Consider the following 21,721-nt stretch of genomic DNA (forward strand, 5'->3'; position numbering starts at 1 on the left):
TAAACCACTGTGTTCCCTTTTAACTTAAGTGGTTGTTTTTGGGTGAACTGTGACAAGGCTGTTAATAAACCAAGTTGCTGTAACTTCCTTTCTCCCTTCCATGATGACAGCAAACCCATAAAAATTTTTTGAAATTATGAACTTGTTGGCTGCTACTGATGGTTGTAGACAAACTATATCTGATCCAAAAAAGGAACTGGTTTTATACTGACCACACAGCAATATATTAACATTTACAACACCAAAACTAAGGAGAGAGATCAACAACATTCCAGCAATGTAAAAAAAAAAAAAAAAACTTCCATAAGTCAAGCTAATTTAACATTTTTAGTAGATAGGCAGTAACTCAAATTCCTAAGTTATCTTGGGTAACTTGAATATTCCTGATCATTTTATCAAGTTAGCAGTGTGAGTCAACTTAAAGGGATCCATGGATAGAAAGACTTGTAGTTCTTAAAAGATAAACGTTATTGGGACTTAAAATAATTTGATACTGAAACCACTCCTGGTGTTTTCGTTTTAATACAGTTTGTAAAATTAGCTGGTGACGTCACATAGTTACGCTGCCAGGCTTGCAGAGTATGCCTCTAGCGGCATAAACATGTCATCTGTTCAACCCTTTCAATTTGAACCCGGGAAGTGGCACTGTCGATATTTCACAAAACGAGCAGCAAAAGCAAAATGACCAGGAAAGATGGGATGAGACGAGACGAAAGTAGGAAAAAAAAACTTCCGCCAAAACGCCCTACAGGATGCAAATTTGACACCCAAAGTACTGCCGTGCGCTTTCAGCTTTTTTTTTTTTTTTTTTTTTTTTTTTTTTGGTGCTTACAGATAGAACATACTAAAGACGCCTTAAGAAAATACTTAGACGTAGTATTATCAAATAAGGGTGGTTTAAATATGCTACGTGAATGATGTGGTCAACAGATCAACAATCCGCTTTAAAACTTCAACAAGAAAACACAATGCTTAAAAGTCTGAGAGGGAAACACATGCAAAAAGTATTTTGAAGCATTGAAAAGGTAATAAAAGACTCAATAAAAACACAAATAGTAAGTATTCACCGCTTTTAACCAATGAGCCTATGTATTGGACATCTTGCCACTTAGAAGGAATTGCAGTAACCCGGTAGTATTCATCGAGTGACAGTGACAATCTACATCATCACCCCGAGCGTCCATTACGCGCTTAAAACATGGCACCCTACATAGGTCAACTCAAAACATGTACTAAATATTGTAGATTTTTAAATCAATGTCAATACTTTGTGTTTCTAATAACATATTTTAGTTAAAGAGAAAAATTGTGGCTTATTAAAGCCTACAAGTTTTTAAAGTGATCCTCTACTTTAAATACATGTAGGCTCTAATAAACCACAATTGTTCTCTTGTACTAAAATATGTTGTTAGAAACACATAAAATGTTAAATCAATAGCAATATTTTATAATATTTAGTACACATTTTGACCGATAGTTGGCGCCATGTTTTGTGGGCTCGCAGTGATGACATAAATGGGATGTTTCCAAATGTGTTGCGTATACAACAATTACAGTAAGAAAAGTAAAATGCCACAATGTGCTGGTTTTGGATGCAATTTCTAGTCAAATTGAAACAAGGGGAGTGACGTGAGTGGTCAAGGTGGAATTATTATTTTTTTGTGAATAAATGTGAATAAGTGAAAGCTTCTCCCCTTTTTGGTCCCTGTATGCACGTATCCTACCTACCACGCGTTACAACTGGCGTCCGAACATTTTTCCTGGATCCTTAGTCAAGTAAGGGATCCGTCTATTTTCTGGATTCGACGGTCCCACAGCGGCTTTTCGGATCAGTCTATTTTGTGGATTTGACGGTGTGATTGCGGCTGCAACGTTGCCATGGCATCGGTCTACTTCCTGGATCTTCGAGTGAGTGAAAAAAACGCGAATTTGGATTACTATTGTCATCTTTTTTGTTGACTATTCTTCGTGGGAGTTTTCCCCAAATCATACCAAATAATTAAAGCACTACGGCACGCTACAGTGACGACAGTGACTCTGGTAAGGCGTGTGTGGGTACCGCTGAGTGGTCAAGGTGGAAATATTATTTTTTTGTGAATAAATGTACATAAGTGGAAGCTTCTCCCCCTTTTGGTAGTTTTATTCACGTATCCTACCTACCACGCGTTACAATGTACAAGACATGGATTACACTCGATTCCAGGATTTGTTCCCGTCAGATGACGAATTTAATGAGGACAGTCTGCCACGACATGACTCCTGACTATCACACTTGTGCATTCATAGTTTTATTACCTTCAGTGAGAGTTTATAATGTCAATAGCCATGAAAATTAAAATGCACGAATGACAAGGTGTGTTCAGACTTGTGGCCTGTACTGTATGTAAAGCACACGACAGCCCTGGATGCTAAAAATCTACATAATTATACTGAGATAAGTTTAAAAATGCAATAGCTTACGTTGAGGATCTTCTAACATAAACCGGAGTTCTCAACAGCATACACTCTCTAGCTCCATTGTCATTGAGACGCACTTGCCGTGAGTACATCACCAGTTTTTCCCAACTCTTATCAGGTACTGTTTTTCCTGCTCTCATTTTTCCTTTGCTGCTCGTCTTGTGAATGACCGACTGTGGTGTCCTGCTCTTCACTTTTCTGAACTGGTTCAAATTGGATCGGCAGAAACGACGACATGTTGGGGTACCTAACGAGTGACATGCTGAAAGTTCGGCAACGGGCCCGGTGACATCACGCACTGTGATGTAACAAGAATGGCGACCTATCACTTAAAATAATTTTACAAACTTTATTAAAACGAAAGCATTTAGAGGGGTTTTAATATCAAATCAATATAACTCATGCTAACACTGCTGTGGCGGCACAGTGGCTGAGTGGTTAGCACGTCTGCCTCAAAGTTCTGAGATCAAGGGTTCAATCCCGGGCTTCGGCCTTCCTGTGTGGAGTTTGCATGTTCTCCCCGTGCCTGCGTGGGTTTCCTCCGGGAACATCCCAAAAACATGCATGGTAGGCTGATTGAACTCTCTAAATTGTGTGCGTGAATGGTTGTATGTCTCCTTGTGCCCTGCGAATGGCCGTCAACCAGTTCAGGGTGTCCCCTGCCTACTGCCCGTAGTTGGCTAGGATAGGCTCCAGCACCTCCGCGACCCTTGTGAGGAAAAGCGGTATAGAAAATGAATGAATGAATCATACTGACATTTATCTTTTAAGAATTACTTGTCTTAAAGATCGAGGATCACTTTAAGTCCCAGGTTCCCTTTAACTTGAAATGTTAAGATACTGTATGTGATTTGAAATGTTGTGTGAACTTCAAATGTTAAATTATGTGAATGTTATTCTCGATGTCTCCACGAGACTGTGCAGGCAAACTGCACTGTCAGCAAGGCTCTTTAGCTCAGCTGTCTACATGTTGCGCTGTCATTCACATAACACCATCTTATTATTATTTTTTTTTCTGAATAATTATATATATATATATATATATGGCGGAAAACACTGGGGTGACTTGAAGTTCCGCTCTGAGACCCCCAATTTGACCAAATTTTAAAATTGTCCGATATGCTTGTGTGATACATCATTGGAAAGCTTAAAATCTGTATTTTCTGGGGGAAGAAATATTTTGAACAGGAGGGCATTTAAAAAACAAAACAAAAAACAAAAAAACCCGGAAAAACCCTAACTGGAGGCGTGAGCAGAATTAAAGACGGCATGATTTCGACGAAATATTATCGCGTACTTACCTTGTTTCGATCCAAAAACTCAATGTAGCATGCATCATCGAGTGTCAAGAAACAGATGTGAATGGGCACAGCCGGAGTTTGGGGGGGATTTTATGGGTGAAACATGGTAATATAACAAGGCTCGTGATGCACAAATCGCAGACATCAAGGAGTGGTTGAGATGATCTTTTTCATATATTTACCCTTTTAAACGTTTGTTTTTTGTTTTTTTTCCCCAACTTTTCTTTGGATCGATTATTTATCATCTAACATATTGGGGAAAATGGGTCAGTAACAAAAAAGAATACAATTAATCGATTAATTATGAGGTAGATATCCGTGGCTATTTTACAGATGCCATTTTTTTTATTGTGACGTAACTTGTTTAAAGGTTTAAAATATGCGAGTCAATCATTTTTTAAAGTCTTTTTTTTTTTTAACGAAATATTAGACATCAATTAGTGATTATAAGCTAAAAAATTACACATTTTGAATGATAAATGTATGTAATTACCTTCGTTTTATGGCTGGGTTAAAATAAAAGTGGTTGCACGACGTCTGTAAACGGGGGTTTCCAGGGTAAAACGGACAAATTAAAAATAGTTCAGGGGCTTAATGCGCCATGAATCTGCTATGGCAGCATATAGACATAGTGTTCTATCAAACACAACAGTTCTTTTGGCTTAAAATACAGCAGTTTCTTTTAAAGAGGAGTGCAAGAGCAGAAACTGCTTTTTCAGTCATGTCTGTGTTTTCCACCATATGTATATATATATATATATATATATTTTTTTTAGTATATTATGTTTATACAGGATATACTGTATGTATGTATTTTCCCCAAGTGGAAGCTTCCATGATCCTGATGAATTTAATAATTAAAAAAATATATATACAAAAGTTTTAGGCAGGTGTCCTGCCTAAAACTTTTGCACAGTAATGTATATATTAGGTCTATCAAAATTATCGTGTTAACGGGCGGTAAATATATTTTTTTAATTAATCACGTTAAAATATTTGACACAATTAAAGCAAATGCCTCACTCAAACAGTCTAAAATGACAGTACAGTGTAATGTCCGCTTGTTACTTGTTTTTTGGTGTTTGGCTCCCTCTGCTGGCGCTTGGGTCTAACTGTTTTTATGGGTTAGTACCATGAGTGAGCATGGTGTAATTATTGACATCAACAATGGCGAGCTACTAGTTTATTTTTTGATTGAAAATTTTACAAATTTTAATAAAACGAACATATTAAGATGGGTTTTAATATAAAATTTCTATAAATTATACTAACATTTATCTTTTAAGAACGACAAGGCTTTCTATCCATGGATCGCTTTAAGAGAATGTTAATAATGTTAATGCCATCTTGTTGATTTATTGTTATAATAAACAAATACAGTCCCTATGTACCATATGTTTAATGTATATATCCGTCTTGTGTCTTATCTTTCCATTCCAACAATAATTTATAGAAAAATATGGCATATTTTATGGATGGTTTGAATTGCAATGAATTAATTTTTAAGCTGTAATCAACTCGATTAAAAATTGTAATCGTTTTACAGCCCTAATACATATATAATACACACACACACATATATATATATATATATATATATATTAGGGCTGTCAAAATTATCGCGTTAACGGGCGGTAATTAATCTTTTAAATTAATCACGTTAAAATATTTGACGCAATTAACGCACATGCCCCGCTCAGACAGATATAAATGACAGTACAGTGAAATGCCCACATGTTGTGTTTTATGGAGTTTTGCCGCCCTCTGCTGTCGTTTGGGTGCGACTAATTTTATAGGCTTCAGCACCCATGAGCATTGTGTAAGTAATTATTGACATCAGCAATGGCGGGCTACTAGTTTATTTTTTGATTGAAATTTTTACAAATTTTATTAAAACGAAAACATTAGGAGGGGTTTTAATATAAAATTTCTATAACTTGTACTAACATTTATCTTTTAAGAACTACAAGTCTTTCTATCCATGGATCGCTTTGACAGAATGTTAATTATGTTAATGCCATCTTGTTGATTTATTGTTATAATAAACGAATACAGTCCCTATGTACCGTATGTTGAATGTATATATCCATCTTGTGTCTTATCTTTCCATTCCAACAATAATTTACAGAAAAATATGGCATATTTTAAAGATGGTTTGAATTGCAATTAATTAATTTTTAAGCTGTAATTAACTTGATTAAAAATTTGAATCGTTTGACAGCCCTAATATATATATATATATATATATACATATGTATATATACATATGTATATATACATATATCTATCTATATATTTAAACAAACACGCACATAATTATGTTTACACCCTTTTGCAGCTAATAACTTGACATGTTCACACTTGAACTGCATTCTCATATTTCCAGTAGCGTTTGAGATCATCAAATGACCATCATTGAGTCAATGGGTTAAATCGACAAAACAAAATCCCCGAACAATTTGGTTACCAACTGCTAAATAGTGTACACATTTTTGGGAAACCCTGTATACTGTTTTATAAATTGATAACTTTAAAAAAATCAAAATAAAATTAAATATACTGTAGATAGGTACAGACATTCACGCGATGTAAATAACACTCTAAAGGTAGAGTGAAACAAAACAAGTCAGTTAGATCACATTATTGTGGGGCCACCTAAAAGTGGCATTAGCAAATTCTTGACTTTTAGGGAACACAAATACACATTTAAACAAACAAACAAACAAAAAACATAGAATGTAACCTATCGCTAATGACAGGGATAGACGTCAAATTCATTTAAACTGGGAGGACTGTCTGTGAATGCTCAAGTTTCCCTGCCATTGATGGCACTAAATGTCCAATCCATTTTGTCTTGAAGGGCTGACAGCGATCATTCACTGTCAGCCTCTCTCAGTCAAAATGGATTGTACATCTAGCGCCTATCAATGATAGCAAATGAATTAAATGAGTACCCTATAAAGGGTTAAAGGTAAAGTAAGTTTAAAATAGAGCCCTTACTGGTTATGCTGTATATACTTCACTTCCTGTTTACGATCAATTCCTTACAGACATTTTGCAGCCTAAACAAATCGAATGTGTAATGGGCGCCTGTGTTAATGGATGTTAATAATTTAGGCTGTTCCCTTGTAGCAAACTTGACAGGTGCCTATTTATTATGATGTCACCGCTGCAGGAAATAGAGGCGCGTGATGCATTGTCGGAGCATGAACATCATTTTGGCGTTTTTGAAAACTGCATTTGCACATGCAGATATATGCTAGCAGCTAAAACCTTAAATGAAAACATAAACAACACGGTGTCACTGTTTATCTTCCTGATTCTAGTGAAGCTGCTACAAAACAAAACAGAGCCATGTTGGGAAGGCGCCGCTTGTAAAGTCAACAAGGGGTCGATGGTAATTAACAGGCATGATGTAAACCACCCATCCAAATTCATTTGTCACTCATTCTTAGGAGATTTTAACGGGAGACATTTCCTAGAATGTTGTGCCTTTTCTTGGCTGATCGCTGCATCTGGAAGATGAGATAATGTGTGTTTTTGTCAAGGTGTGGACGCAAGTACAAGCAGATGCAGATAGAGTGCTAACTAGTGAGGCCATTGTGTCAACACACAAGAAGCAAAGAGATCTTGCAATGTAGAATTAAAAAAAAAAAAAAAAAAAAAAAACATGATTGTTATGTTTGTGTTTTTATGTTTACATGACAAGGACTGGCATTCAACCTTGTCATTCACATGCGACATACGTAGGTCAATAAAAGCAATAATCCTTAGTCAGTACCATTAATCATGACATGGTGGGTGGACAAAGAAGCAAATGAAACACACACACATTTCTTTAATGGTGCCGTTGAGTGACACATACCTGAGACAACATATTCACGGTAAACTTTTAATTTGACCATATTCTGACGAGTAGTCAATTCTGCAATTAGCAGCTTACCCTCTAAACCAGACATGTCCAAAGTCCGGCCCGGGGGCCAAATGCGGCCCGTGGTCAAATTTCATCCAGCCCCCAGCCTCTGTCCTAAAATCAATAACGTCAGGCCCGCACACAAACTTAATAAATTGGTCAGCAGTACTGCTACCAGCATATGAAGTAGCTTACACATTAAATGCTGCTCCTCATTTACCCACTAAAAGGCAGCAGCACTCGAAGCTACATTACCCCATGTGACCCTTTACTCCCAATTTTCTAAAATGACGACAATCAACAAAAAAAAGAAAGCTGACTGTGACGGCCGACGCTTCAAGGATAGGTGGAATTTGGACTATTTCTTCACAAAAATACGCAACAACTGTGTCCGCCTCATTTGCAAAGAGACAGTCACTGTTTTTAAAGAGTTCAATGTGAGGTTATATTACCAAACAAGGCATGCTGACATGTACGACAAGATTACAGGGAAGATACATTGTGAGAAATTGAAGCAACTTGAAGCTAGTTTATTTCACATTAGTATTTCGCAAGAGCCCGAGAGTCGAAAGAGAACGCCACAAAGGCTAGTTGTGAGATTGTTGAAATTATCAATTAAAAAAATAAAAAATAAAGCAAATGTGACGCACAGAATGGCATGCTAAAATTTGCTTAAATATATTGTTCTTAGGGCTGTTAAACGATTAAAATTTTTAATCGAGTTAATCACAGCTTAAAAATTAAATAATCGTAATTAATCGCAATTCAAACATTCTATGAAATATGCCATATTTTTCTGTAAATTATTGTTGGAATGGAAAGATAAGACAAGACGGATATATACATTCAACATACTGTACATAAATACTGTATTTGTTTATTATAACAATAAATCAACAAGATGGCATTAACATTATTAACATTCTCTTAAAGCGATCCATGGAGAGAAAGAATTGTAGTTCTTAACAGATAAAAGTTAGTACAAGTTATAGAAATTTTATATGAAAACCCCTCTTAATGTTTTCGTTTTAATAAAGTTTGTAAAATTTTCAATCAAAAAATAAACTAGTAGCTCGCCATTGTGAATGTCAATAATAATTATGGTGCTGAAGCCTGAAACCCATAAAATCAGTTGCACCCAAGCGCCAGCTGAGGGCGGAAAAACACCAAAAAACACAAGTAACAAGTGGAAATGACACTTTGCTGTCATTTTAATCTGTTTGAGCGGGGCATATGCGTTAAATGTGTCAAATATTTTAACGCGATTAATTAAAAAAATATATATTAACGCCCGTTAACGCGATAATTTTGACAGCCCTAATTGTTCTACGTAAAAAACGTCAGCCAAGGTCGGCCCCCCAAATTTTTACGATACCAAATCTGGCCCCCTTTGCAAAAAGTTTGGACACCCCTGCTCTAAACGCAAGGAAGCAGTAACATAGGCTATGTTCAAACTGGTCTCAGTGCACAAATCAGATTAAAAAAAAAAAAAAAAAATTATTGTCCAATCGTTTTGTATGACCGTTCTGACTACTGTTTTCTATAGAAGCCTGAAAAGTGTTGCACATGTGTAGAAAAGCAAAAAGACGTGACGCTGGGCAGTTGAGATTGCAGCTTTATGATAAAAAAGTCAAAAAACAAAAAGGCTCAAACACACCAGCAACGTGAACGTCGCGTCAACGATCTCGCCGCGATTACGCTTCGAAACGCGGCCGTTAAAGTCAATCAGCCAATGCACACCAGTCACAGTGCGTCCGCGTGTTAAGGCCGAGTTATACTTCCGCGTCAGACCTACGCCGTCAAGGAAGAATCGAGTTACGACCCTACGCCGTAGCCTGACGCGCACCTCTCGATTTTTCTAACCTTCGCGTCGCCTAGACGCGTAGACGTAGCGAAAACGGACTGTGATTGGTCCGCTCAGACTGTTGTTTCCGGGCGAAAACACCGCCATTGTAGAATAGAATCAAACATTATTTTCTACACGCAAAAATGCACCAAGCCGACGGGAGTATCATCGAAGAGCAAGTCTCGTCAAGAAATTATTATTGTGACTGCCAAATGGCAAGGTCGGCGATCGAAAAAATAAATAAATGGAAGAACCACCGAGACGTGGGTGGTCGGAATCGAGTGGCCACACGAAGCGGTGACACAGTCGGCCAAAAACTGCCAACTTTTTATCACTTTATGTCGTATTTTTGGTTGGTGCACTTCATCATTTACTGTGTACATATGTTTCAAGCATATGAAGAATAAAGCACAGATTTGGTGTCAAAAGAGTTGTTTTGATCTTTAATTTTCAATAACAGACAGTTCACACACACAATACATCATCACTGATTGAGAGTGCCTCGGTGCTTTTTATGATAACCTTAAAATCAAGCCTCCCAACGCAGTTTGGGAAGTTCCCTAGACGCCAGAAATCTGCTATGGCTTCCCACTGGCTGGTTGTAGGACACGGCAAACAAATCAGGCTGCAGGGCTTTGCAGACCTTGAACGCAGTGCTCGACGCCAGTTTGAAGCTCGCCGCCACAGCTAGCTCTCTCCACCCGAGTCTAAAACTCTCTGTGCGGCATCAAAAGTCGGCCAGACCGCCTCGAAACCGTCTTCTGCGTCGCCTGCCCGTCAACATTTGTATGTTCAATATTTATTCAGTGTTGATGAGCAGAATATTTACTTTCAAGAGTTCCATCTTGCATTGTTTATTTTTTCTCCGACTAGCGGAAGTAAACAAGCATGCCCCAAAACCATACAAACATAACGCCACATCCCTCTAGTGGCTTGGCGGTGAATTACAGAGCAACGCGTTCCCTCACCGCAGAACTATCGAATGTCGAATGACGCCGTAGTCGCTACGCCGTCACTGCAACGCGGGAGTATAACTCAGGCTTTAGACACGTCCCAGAAGCGCTAAATGCGACGCACGCGAAAAGAACAGCAGAGTTTGTTTTTTGACGCGAGACGCGGCCCCCCTGCATCAATACTACTTGGTAGGATCGGGCAGGCCGGAAGTCACTCGTGTAAAAATACGGTGGATCCGGTCGATTTTCAAAATAAGATGCAATCGTAACTTACTATATAAATAAATTAAACTGAAATGAGCTAAAACACCTGCAATTAATACGAATAATACACAAATCCTGCTACACAATTAAATTAATTCTTGCGTGGTGCTTTAACTTGAGAAAAAACATCAATAAAGCTTAGAAAAATGTTCATAAGAAAAAAATCTTTGTCATTGGGATTGCTTTTTGCTTTAGCACATGACTTCTTTTTTCTTCTTTCTTTCAAAAAGAAAGCTGGCCAATACGCGGGGTCTGAAAAGCAAAGTGTTGTTGTTTTATTACCTTTTAATACCCGCTATTCTCGCGCGAACCGATCGAGCCGCTCCACAGACGCGCTGCTCGTGAAACGCGTCCTATGGAAATTGACGCCGAGCGTCACTGGTGCGTTATCGCGGCGGGATCGTTGACGCGACGTTGACGTTTCTAGTGTGTTTGAGCCTAAACTCTGCTGTTCTTTTCACGTGCGTCGCGTTTAGCGCTTCTGGGACGCGTCTAACACGCGGACGCACTGCGACTGGTGTGCATTGGCTGATTGACTTTAACGGCCGTGTTCCGAAGCGTAATCGCGGCGAGATGGTTGACGCGACGTTCACGTTGCTGGTGTGTTTGAGCCTTAGGGCCAACGATGTCATGCATCAAGAGAGACAATAGCTAATTAATATGCTCACTCGCCTCCCCGTGGTCTGGGGTGTGAATTGCAACCTGTCAAAATGACAGATGGACTTCAGTTTTTTCCGTCACCGTTTTAAAAACCGGTCAACGATGGAAAATATTCGGTTAACGCGACCCCTGCTTGTAAGTTAATTTTATTGCTGAAGCTGCGTTTCGGGGTCATCAACATTTCCCCCCCTACCACAAAAGTCAAACTCTGCCTATGGACTGTAGCATTTTTGAAATTAGACTTAAAAGATTAAATGAAAAATGATGGTAAAAGTAAAAATTCCTCAAAGTAGGAAGGCTTTAGCAACATGCCAGATAAGAATACAAATAGATTTAAATATATAAAACAAGAAAACTTAAAGAATCTCTAAGCAAGAACAATGATTTTAAATATTAATGATTAAATACAGTAGAAATATTGCTGTTTAAATCTACTAAAACAAACACACTTGAGTGATTTGACATTTTACTTTGGAGGAAATAAGGTACCAGTAGTGAGAACAAACCAATCTTAACCTCCAAAATAGAGCGTATCAGTCATTTCAAATTGAACTGAGGCTTTTTTTCTATCAGTCCTGTGAATAATTTCACACAATTTCAAATGTAACCACATTCAATAAGCTGCAGAACTTTTATTTAATATGGCAGGAATCAAAGAAATGACCCACCCATCCTTTACTGGATATCATAAAATATACTCAGTGACTGCCCGCAAGCTCCATTCCTTAACATTGTGCCCTTCGATTTAAGACGGCGCCCAAGCAGTGCTATTTATAGTGAAATTCAATTTGTCTTAAAAATATATTTATCTATTTCTCCTTCAAGAGGGAGTGTCTTCATGCATAAAGGTGTCGCCACTCATCCCTATCAGCTCTTTTCACCACCATGCCTACACTGTTCTCTGTTGCCGTGGCAACCTTACGGCTAGCCAGGCCTCGCTCTCGCTTTCTCTCTCTCTCTCTTTGGGGACACAACGATGACTTGTGTGCTCACTTCCAAGCAGCTGGAGGACTTTTCATAGAAAAGGTGCATGCGCCAGTTCTTTCCTACTTGCCTACGACTAAGCTGTCAAAAAGTGAATAAAGTGTTTTCTATCACATATGGAGGAAACAAATGGTTATACACTGCTGGCCAAAAGTATTGGCACCCCTGCAATTCTGTCAGACAATGCTCAATTTCTCCCAGAAAATGATTCCGTTACAAATGTTTTGCTAGTAATATCTTTATTTATTTTGCTTGCAATGCAAAAATACAAAAGAGAATGGGGGAAAAAAAATTAAATTATCACTTTACGCAAAACTCCAAAAATGAGCCTGACAAAAGTATTGGCTCCCTTTGAAAAATCATGTGACGCTTCTCTAATTTGTGTAATTAACACTACCTGTTACTTACCTGTGGCACATAATAGGTTGTGGCAATAACAATCACACTTGCAGCCTGTTAAAATGGATTAAAGTTGACTCAACCTCTGTCCTAGTGTGTAACATTGAGCATGGAGAAAAGAAAGAAGACCAAAGAACTGTCTGAGGACTTGAGAAGCAAAATTGTGAGGAAGCATGGGCAAAATCAAGGCTACAAGTCCATCTCCAAAGACCTGAATGTTCCTGTGTGTACCGTGTGAAGTGTCATCAATAAGCGTAAAGCCCATGACACTGTGGCTAACCTCCCTATATGTGGACGGAAAAGAAAAGTTGACGAGGGATTTCATCGAAATATGTTGCAGATGGTGGATAAAGAACGTTGATCAACATCCAAATAAGTTCAAGCTGTCCTGCAGTCCGAGGGTACAACCGTGTCAACCCGGACGATCCGTCGGCGTCTGAATGAAAAGGGACTATGGTAGGACAGCCAGGAAAACCCCACTTCTGACCCAGTGACATAAAAAAAGCCAGGCTGAAGTTTGCCAAAACTCACCTGAGAATGCCAAAAACATTTTGGAAGAATGTTCTCTGGTCAGATGAGACAAAAGTAGAGCTTTTTAGGAAAAGGTATCAACATAGAGTTTACAGGAAAAAAAACGAGACCTTCATAGAAGAGAACACGGTCCCCACAGTCAAACATGGCGGGGGTTCACTGATGTTTTGGGGTTGCTTTGCTTCCTCTGGCACTGGACTGCTTGACTGTATGCATGGCATTATGAAGTCTGAAGACTACCAACAAATTTTGCTGCATAATGTAGGGCCCAGTGTAAGAAAGCTGGGTCTCCCTCAGAGGTCATGGGTCTTCCAGCAGGGCAATGACCCAGATCACACTTCAAAAATCACTAGAAAATGGTTTGAGAGAAAGCAGTGGAGACTTCTAAAGTGGCCATAAATTAGTCCAGATCTGATTCCCATAGAACACCTGTGGAGAGATCTGAAAATGGTAGTTTGGAGAAGGCACCCTTCAAATCTCAGAGACCTGGAGCAGTTGGCCAAAGAAGAATGGTCTAAAATTTCGGCAGAACATTGTAAGAAACTCATTGATGGATACCGGAAGCGGTTGTTCGCAGTTATTTTGTCTAAAGGTTGTGCTACCAAGTATTAGGCTGAGGGTGCCAATACTTTTCTTGGCCCATTTTTGGAGTTTTGTGTAAAATGATAATGATTCCCCCCCCATTCTCATTCTCTTTTGTGTGTTTTCATTGCAAGCAAAATAAATGAATGTATTACTACCAAAGCATTTGTAATTGCAATCATTTTCTGGGAGAAATTGAGAATGATCTTACAGAACTGCTGAGGTGCCAATACTTTTGGCCGGCAGTGTATGCTGCTAATGCTACCAATGCTAAATTAACCCTTTCACAGTGGTGACTACAGTGGACATCTATTCGAAAGTTAGCATTAGCTTAACTCAGTCTCTAGGCTGGCAGTGAATAAGTATTTATGTGTTGTTGTCATTAGTAAAAAGCAGATAATTGCACGAGTCACTATGATCTGAGTCACAAGTAAGTCACGACTCTTACCTGTTGTGGACAAGTCAAGTCGAGTCAGGAGCTTATGTCGAGTCGAGTATTGTCAAAAGGTTATCGAGTCAAGTTGATTCACAGGTTAATCAAAGCTTTCAACACCGTTCCCTAGCCTACCCACAAAGCAGTCAGGTTTATCTTTGAAGGAAACCTTACTGTCAATGTAAGACAATGTAAAAAAAAAAACTGTACAGTATAGACTGCAGGGAATTTATTGATTTTTTATTGCTATGATGATCCATGAGGGCGTGGCGAGAATAGCCGAAGTGGATCACTGGCAGGTGGGAACCAGTCAACGATCAAAGTTTTTTGAGTCAGCTTGTTGAGACTCAAGTCACTGTCTCATGAGTCGAGTAGCGAGTTATTGCGTCACAACTCAAGACGAGTCTTGAGTCTAGGACAGGGGTGGGCAAACTATTCCACAAAGGGCCGCAGTGGGTGCGGGTTTTTGTTCATACTCATCATGAGGACAACTTTTCACCAATCTGGTTTCTTACAAGTGCAATCAGTTGATTGCAGTCAGGTGCTTCTTGTTTCCACTGAAATCTCATTGTTTAAACTGTCTGTGCTGAATCAGTTGGAACAAAGACCAGGGCCCACTGTGGCCCTCGAGGACCGGTTTGCCCACCCCTGGTCTAGGACCATTCTAGCTCAAGCAAGTCAAGTCTGAGTCTGCGTTTTTTCCAAGTCAGAGTTGAGTTGCGAGTCATCAAATATGCGACCGGAGTCCGAGTCCGTGTGACTCAAGTCCTATTGTTTGATAAAAGTGGGACATTCGTTCATTCATTCATCATATGAACTGCTTATCTTCCCAAGGGACGCAGGGGTGCTGGAGCCTATCCCAGCTAACATTGGGCAGGAGGCATGGTACATCCTGAATTGGTTGGCAGCAGATTGCAGTAAAACAGCCACATTGATACTGAAAATACCTATTGACAGCAAAAGATGTCCTATAAATTTCAACTGAGAGGGGCTGGAAGCAATCGAACGAGTTCAATTGGATCGAACATCTATTACTGTCAATGGCGGCCAAAGAGTTCAGCTATGTGAGGTCACAAAAACAAAAAGAAAGTTTTAGTATTTTAAATTCATTTTATTTTTCTCTATATATGTTTTATTACTCACAACTTATTTTTAAACTGAACATTTTTTTAATTTGTCAGTATTTAAACAATAGATTTTTTTCCTCAAAAATTGACATTTCAAATAATCTATTTAATTTAAAATTATTTCTACATATTTGTATTGCTCAACGCAAAATACATGTGATGCATACATTAAATGTCAATGAGCGGCCACAAAATATTGTCCAGTGGGCTGCGATTGGCCCCTGATCCATAAGTTGGAGAACCCTGTCCAATATGAATGTAATAAAAACATTTAAGGAAAAAAAAATGTGCATGAAAGGGTTAACTTGGTACACCTTGTACCAATATACACTGGGATAAATGTGTGTTTGTGTTCCCTAAAAGTTAAGAATTTGCTAATGCCACTTTAGGCGGCCCCATTATAATGTGATTTAACTGACTTATAAACTGACTCAGAATTAAGACTTTGGAAAAGAAACTCAAGTAGACATGTGAACACTATTTTGGCAAGCAGTTGGATTGAGCAAGTCATTCCCATTGCTCCCTGCAGAATTGAGTTAATGCACAGATCAGAGTGTTAATAGCAAAACTCCCTGAGGTCATTTCGGGCATATTTCTAAACTTTGTATGGAGCCAAGAGAGGTTAATTGTCTGCCGACTCCAGTAAACTGCTCACAAGTGTGGCGTCAAGTTCACACTTAATTCTTACTTATTAAATATAGTTAAAGTAAATAATCTGATTTAAAAAGGAGGTTGGGATCTTTTGGGAAATTTCTCGATTGCATCACTTCTTGCCTGCGTCTCAAGTGAGGTTAGAGTTAGGGTTATTAGGGTTTGAATATATATTTGCAGGGGTCGCGTTAACCGAATATTTTCCGCCGTTGACCGTTTTTTTTAAACGGTGACGGAAAAAACTGAAGTCCATCTGTCATTTTGACAGGTTGCAATTCACACCCCAGACCACAGGGTGGCGAGTGAGCATATTAATTAGCTATTGTCTCTCGATGCATGACGTCGCTGGCCTTACTCGGAAAAATGTCAAAGCAACAGAGTGTCCGAAGTTTCTTCAAAAAGCCCCAAAACGACGATGGTGTTGATAAAAGAGGTGAAAAAAGAGGGACTGATGCAGTGGAGGATGAAGGACAAACAAGCAATCAGCCCTCGGCAACTACTGAGCGAGCAATCGGCAGCAAGGAGGAAGGTGTGAGACTGCATTCAGGCCACAGCAGATAAACTGTTAATTTCATTGTTCCAAATGTAGCCTACCGACTGGGGCCACAGTCAGCTGTTTTTGTCACTGCGGAGAAAAAGTTACATATTCATCTGCTTGATGTGTGATGGCACGGTGTGGATTCTCTGTTAAGCTTGTTCGGACAGAATATTAATTAAAAATGAATGAAAACTAAATACTATTGAATATGTCATTATTATCATTTAAAAAAATTTAAGTGACGGGTAAAAATAGTGCAAACACTTTCAAAATAAACCATTACAACAGCACTTTAATTAAACGATTACTCGAAGCAATAACATTTAATTAGAATATTTTTTTCTAAGCGAATACTCGAGTTAATCGATTAATCGTTGCAGCACTACTCTCGCACTAATTTCACACAGGCAAGTTGGGTGAGGTGACCAAGGATACAATTACAACGTGTACAAGTAGGAGCTGGATTCAAGCTCCTCATCATCCAATCAATGGATGACCCACTCAATAACCCGTGCTCTAAATCAGTGTTTTTCAACCTTTTCTGAATCACGGCACGTTTTTACATTGGAAAAAATCTCACGGCACACCACAAACCAAAAATGTTCCGAAATTACTTTCTGTACAGTATATTTAATTATAAAATAATTTCTCAGTATTTATACCTGGTGTGAAACTTAAGTCTGTTTAGATTAATACAAAGCCGATGTCCTGGCAGGAATCTTCAACAGCTCTCAGTCTCTGTTTTTATTTTTCATAGCAGTTAGGCTTGAAAAGCTCAGAATTATCAGACAGGGGACTTCAGACTTTAGCAATTTCTTTAACCGCATTAGGGCCGAGCATCTCGCTGACAATGACTTTGCAGACAGGTAGTATTAATGTCCCTGTGTGGGACTTTTTGGATTTAGCAACAAGTTCAGCAACAAGCTAACTGGCTTTGAAGGGCTTTTTCATTTACTTTTGTAGTTTTTCTAAAAAAAGTTGCCTATTTCCCTGTGTTTTCACAAAGGTGAAATAAATAGTCCATAGTTTGAAGCGACGGTTGTTTCGTTTGGAGATGATGTTTAAGCTTGCTGGGCACCATGGAGCTGTTGGCTCGTGTCGCGTTCAAGAACTGCTTGGATTTCTAGCCATCAGCCACCTTGCTGTCCTCCACAATGTATTGGAATACAACACAGGGGGGAGGATTGAAGGTCATCACATATGGAGAAAATGGAAAGGACTAGAGCTGAAATGAATGCTCGAGCAACTCGAGTAACTCGAGTTGAAAAACTGATCGGAGTAATTTTATTCCCCTCGAGGAATCGTTTAATTTTGCCAGCTCTAAGCATCTGTTATGATCGTGAGCAGACAACCCTAAAGCAGGCACGTGAGTTGGCGTGGTTAGGAAGTCAAAAAGTTTATTCAAAAATGGAGTTCGTTGGTGTAGAGAGCCTGGGCGAAGGTAACAAGAGACGTGAGGCGCTGGCGAGATCCTAGGGCAAAGCAAGAGAGGTCTATGATCAGATAAGGTCAGTCAGAAATATTCAAAACACGAGAACGCACTAACAGTGTACTGAGAGAGACGATCCAGCGACGTGGTGGAGCTCTGGCTGGCTTATGTAGGCTGGTGATGGTGATTGCTGCCAGCTGCCGTCGCTCCACCCGTCAGGTGCTGGGCCTGTAATTGGATGACAAACACAGCCACACACCTGCCCAGCACTAGGCCTGACAGCATCACGTTTTGCCCGAACTACTTTTAATGCGGGACAACGACTGATGTCACGTGCGTAGAGGAGGAAGCAATAAAAAAAAATATAAAAAACCTTTCTGCAGCCGACAGCCGCTACAAACTACGCCGTCGTTGCTAAAAAACCAGCCCGCATGATGCAGTGGCAGCAGGTAGCATCTGATGCGTCTCATAGATATCACATGTATGTTGAACTAGATGCGAAATGACAGAGTCAGCGGTGTTAGTAAACAGCCGCCATCTTAGAGCAGTACACTTCTCAGCGCTAATAAGATTAACGTTACTGTCGCTCGCTCACGTACGTAACGTAGCCCTGCGGAGGGCTAGGTTTCTATTAAGACCACTGTCGATGCGTGGCTAACGTCTCTTACATACAGGCTTTATTTAATCTGTGAAACATAGCGCTGTAGAGTGATGAGGGTGTAAAATGAAGATATGAAAAAGCTAACTGTCAATTTTAGCTCAGTAGTCATTGCTGGATAAAACACCAAGTAGCACTGGCCCCTAATGTGCTCCAATACATCAGGTATCATACTGTAACGTTGACAAAGAGTCCCCCGCTTCGTTAGATTGCAATTATTTCTTTTTTGGGAACTTGTGGAACGACAACAACAACAGGAAGGCACGTCTCTCGCTCTCCCGCACCTCCCTCACCCCCGCACGTTACGTGGTGCATTCAGGAACGCATGCAAATATCCCCGCCATATTATAACCTGATATGTTACAATACATTTATTTTGAACACTGCAAAACCTCAAAATCCTATCAGGACTTACAGTTTAGACTAACTTAAAACTTAACTAGAACTTAAAAATGGCTTGACACAAATGGAAATTCAATTGAAACACGTGGGAAAAACACCTAACTTTTAAGTGATGTGTGTTATCAAGCGTAATGGCATTTTTAGGTAAGAAATATATATTTTTTTATAAGATCTAAAAGTTTTGGGCATGAAAGCAATGAATTGTTCTTTTTTTTTTTTAATTCTAGTCACATCTGAGAGGCAATTGTTGGCTGTTTTCAACAATGGACATCGAAAATAAAGACATTGATTGACTGAAAATGGTTCAATATTAGATGAAATGTCTTTTTTTCTCATGTATATTTATAATTGCTCTTTACCTAAAAAATATGTTTTATCCGATTACTCTATTAATCGGTAGGATTTTCAGTCCATTACTCGATTACTAAAATATTCGATAGCTGCAGCCCTAGAAAGGACACTTTCGTGTATATCGACAATTGAAGTGTCTAATCAAATGATGTAGTACAGTAGACGTGCTGGGTTCCACATTGTCGCGGACATCAAGGTGGCTGATGGCTAGAAATCGGAGCAGTTTTTGAACGCAACACGAGAAATACCTCGCTCATTTGCACACGACCGAGAACTTTCTACCGACTCCTTCCTTCCTACTGCAACTCCGCCCGACGATGTTAAAAAAAAAAAAAAAAGCGATATTGGATAATTTCTCGCGGCACACAAGGCACACAGGTTGAAAAAGACTGCTCTAAATGTTTGTTGATTTTTTTTTTTTTTTTTAAAGGGGAAAAAACAGAACTATTCTCAGAACATGGAAGTCGATGCACATGATTTACTTTCGCAGACCACACAAAGTGATGTGGCGGGCCACCTCTGGCCCCCGGGCTACGACTGCGACTTTGACACCTGTGCTCTGAGATGTAGTCATTTCCTACATCTTCGCTAATATTTGTTCACAGTACACTAAACCTTTTAAGAGTTACATCTCGCCAAGCTACTAACAAAGCATATTGTTCCTGCTGAGTGGAATTGTAATTCATCAAGGTCCTGGCGCACTTCTAAAAGCAACAGCAGATGTTAAGCTGATAGCAGTAGAGCGGAAAACACTTAGTGCACAATGTTCACACTGAAGGTAGTTTCCTACATGGTGTGATTTAATAAAGTGGCAACTCTACCTTATAGATTCCTCCTTAAAAACAAATGTATTGTCTTTGCATGCTTTTTTTTTTAGTGTTCTTATTTTTCTATGGCAAGGGTTCAAGGATTTCATCTCCGTTATTTGGTCGATAATCAGTCTAGTTTAGAGACAGGCAGACTCAGAGTTGTCACAGCAGGGACAAATAAGGACTTGTCTCGCAGAGATCCTTGACTGTGGTCGAGGTCACGTGCGGAACATTTTGTTTGTTGACATTGGCCTTGACAGACAAATCACTGGCAAAACTTAAGGAGATACTGCCAAAGAAAAAAAAAATACAAGGATATGATCATCTTTATCGTCCTAACCCATTTCATGCACTCCCATCAGTTTTGAAAACAAGATTGACTGAATGGTCCTCAGTTTCAAAGACGTGACCCATACCATATAAGGGATTTTTGCTCACACTTGAATGTCTAAAGGCAAAAAAAAAAAAAAAATACTGATCCAGCCTCTCCATTGAGCTGAAGTATTGCCCATGACAAGTGAAAACCTGCTGCCTAACACACACACAAAAAAAACAGTGTTAATCACTGTAATTTTCGGACGATAAGTCGCACCTGAGTATAAGTCGCATCAGAAAAAGCCACAGTGAAGAGGAAAAAAAAACCCCACAAATCACAGTGGGGAGTACTTTTCTCCTAGTCCAATAACAACTGAAAGTCTACAATCATTCCAGTCTTCTCTGTTGGGTGACAGCAAACAGATGAGCGTGTCAAGCAGCCAGCGCAGCCGACAGTCGGCCACCTGGATCAGTCAGACGCTTCCGCAAATCCGCCGGCCTGTCACACAATCGCGGCGCTGTTCCCCGGCTGAAAAGTGTGTCCAGCCAGCCGATTAATCAGCTCTGCAGCCAGTCATCCACAAGAGCGATTATATGCTGGGCACATGAGGGAAATGAGGAAAACGCTGATGGAAGGTGTTTGCTTGCGGGGGGGAAAATATTCTTGTAGATGTGGAAAATCCAACAGGAGTAGATTGGGTTTACAGCTGGATCCTCCATAGTCAAATGCCGCAAAAGTTTGGCGATTCAGAGTTAAACCATCACCATTGTATGATGACCAAGCAAGACCTCAGATTGTAAACCTAAAATAAAGGATGAAACCACGCATGTTTAACCTGAAATTGATATTATGCAATGAAATCAATCACTTGACGCTTTGTTTTTTTCCTCACGTCAGCTAAACTAGCTGCTACTAATGCTTCTGTTTCATACTCATTGTCCTGCTTTAGCAAATATGATTCTTATTAGAAGGTGATCTTATTCATGACTTGCACATCTCCATAACATTTAAAGGGGCTAGAGTAGTGGTTCTTAACCTTAACCTTTGATCGAACCCCAGGGGTTCGGTGAGTAAGTCTATTTTCGTACGCAAATTAAATCTAGGCAAAGTGGCTTTT

Source organism: Corythoichthys intestinalis, chromosome 1 (genome assembly GCF_030265065.1).
Source record: "Corythoichthys intestinalis isolate RoL2023-P3 chromosome 1, ASM3026506v1, whole genome shotgun sequence".
Taxonomy (NCBI): domain Eukaryota; kingdom Metazoa; phylum Chordata; class Actinopteri; order Syngnathiformes; family Syngnathidae; genus Corythoichthys; species Corythoichthys intestinalis.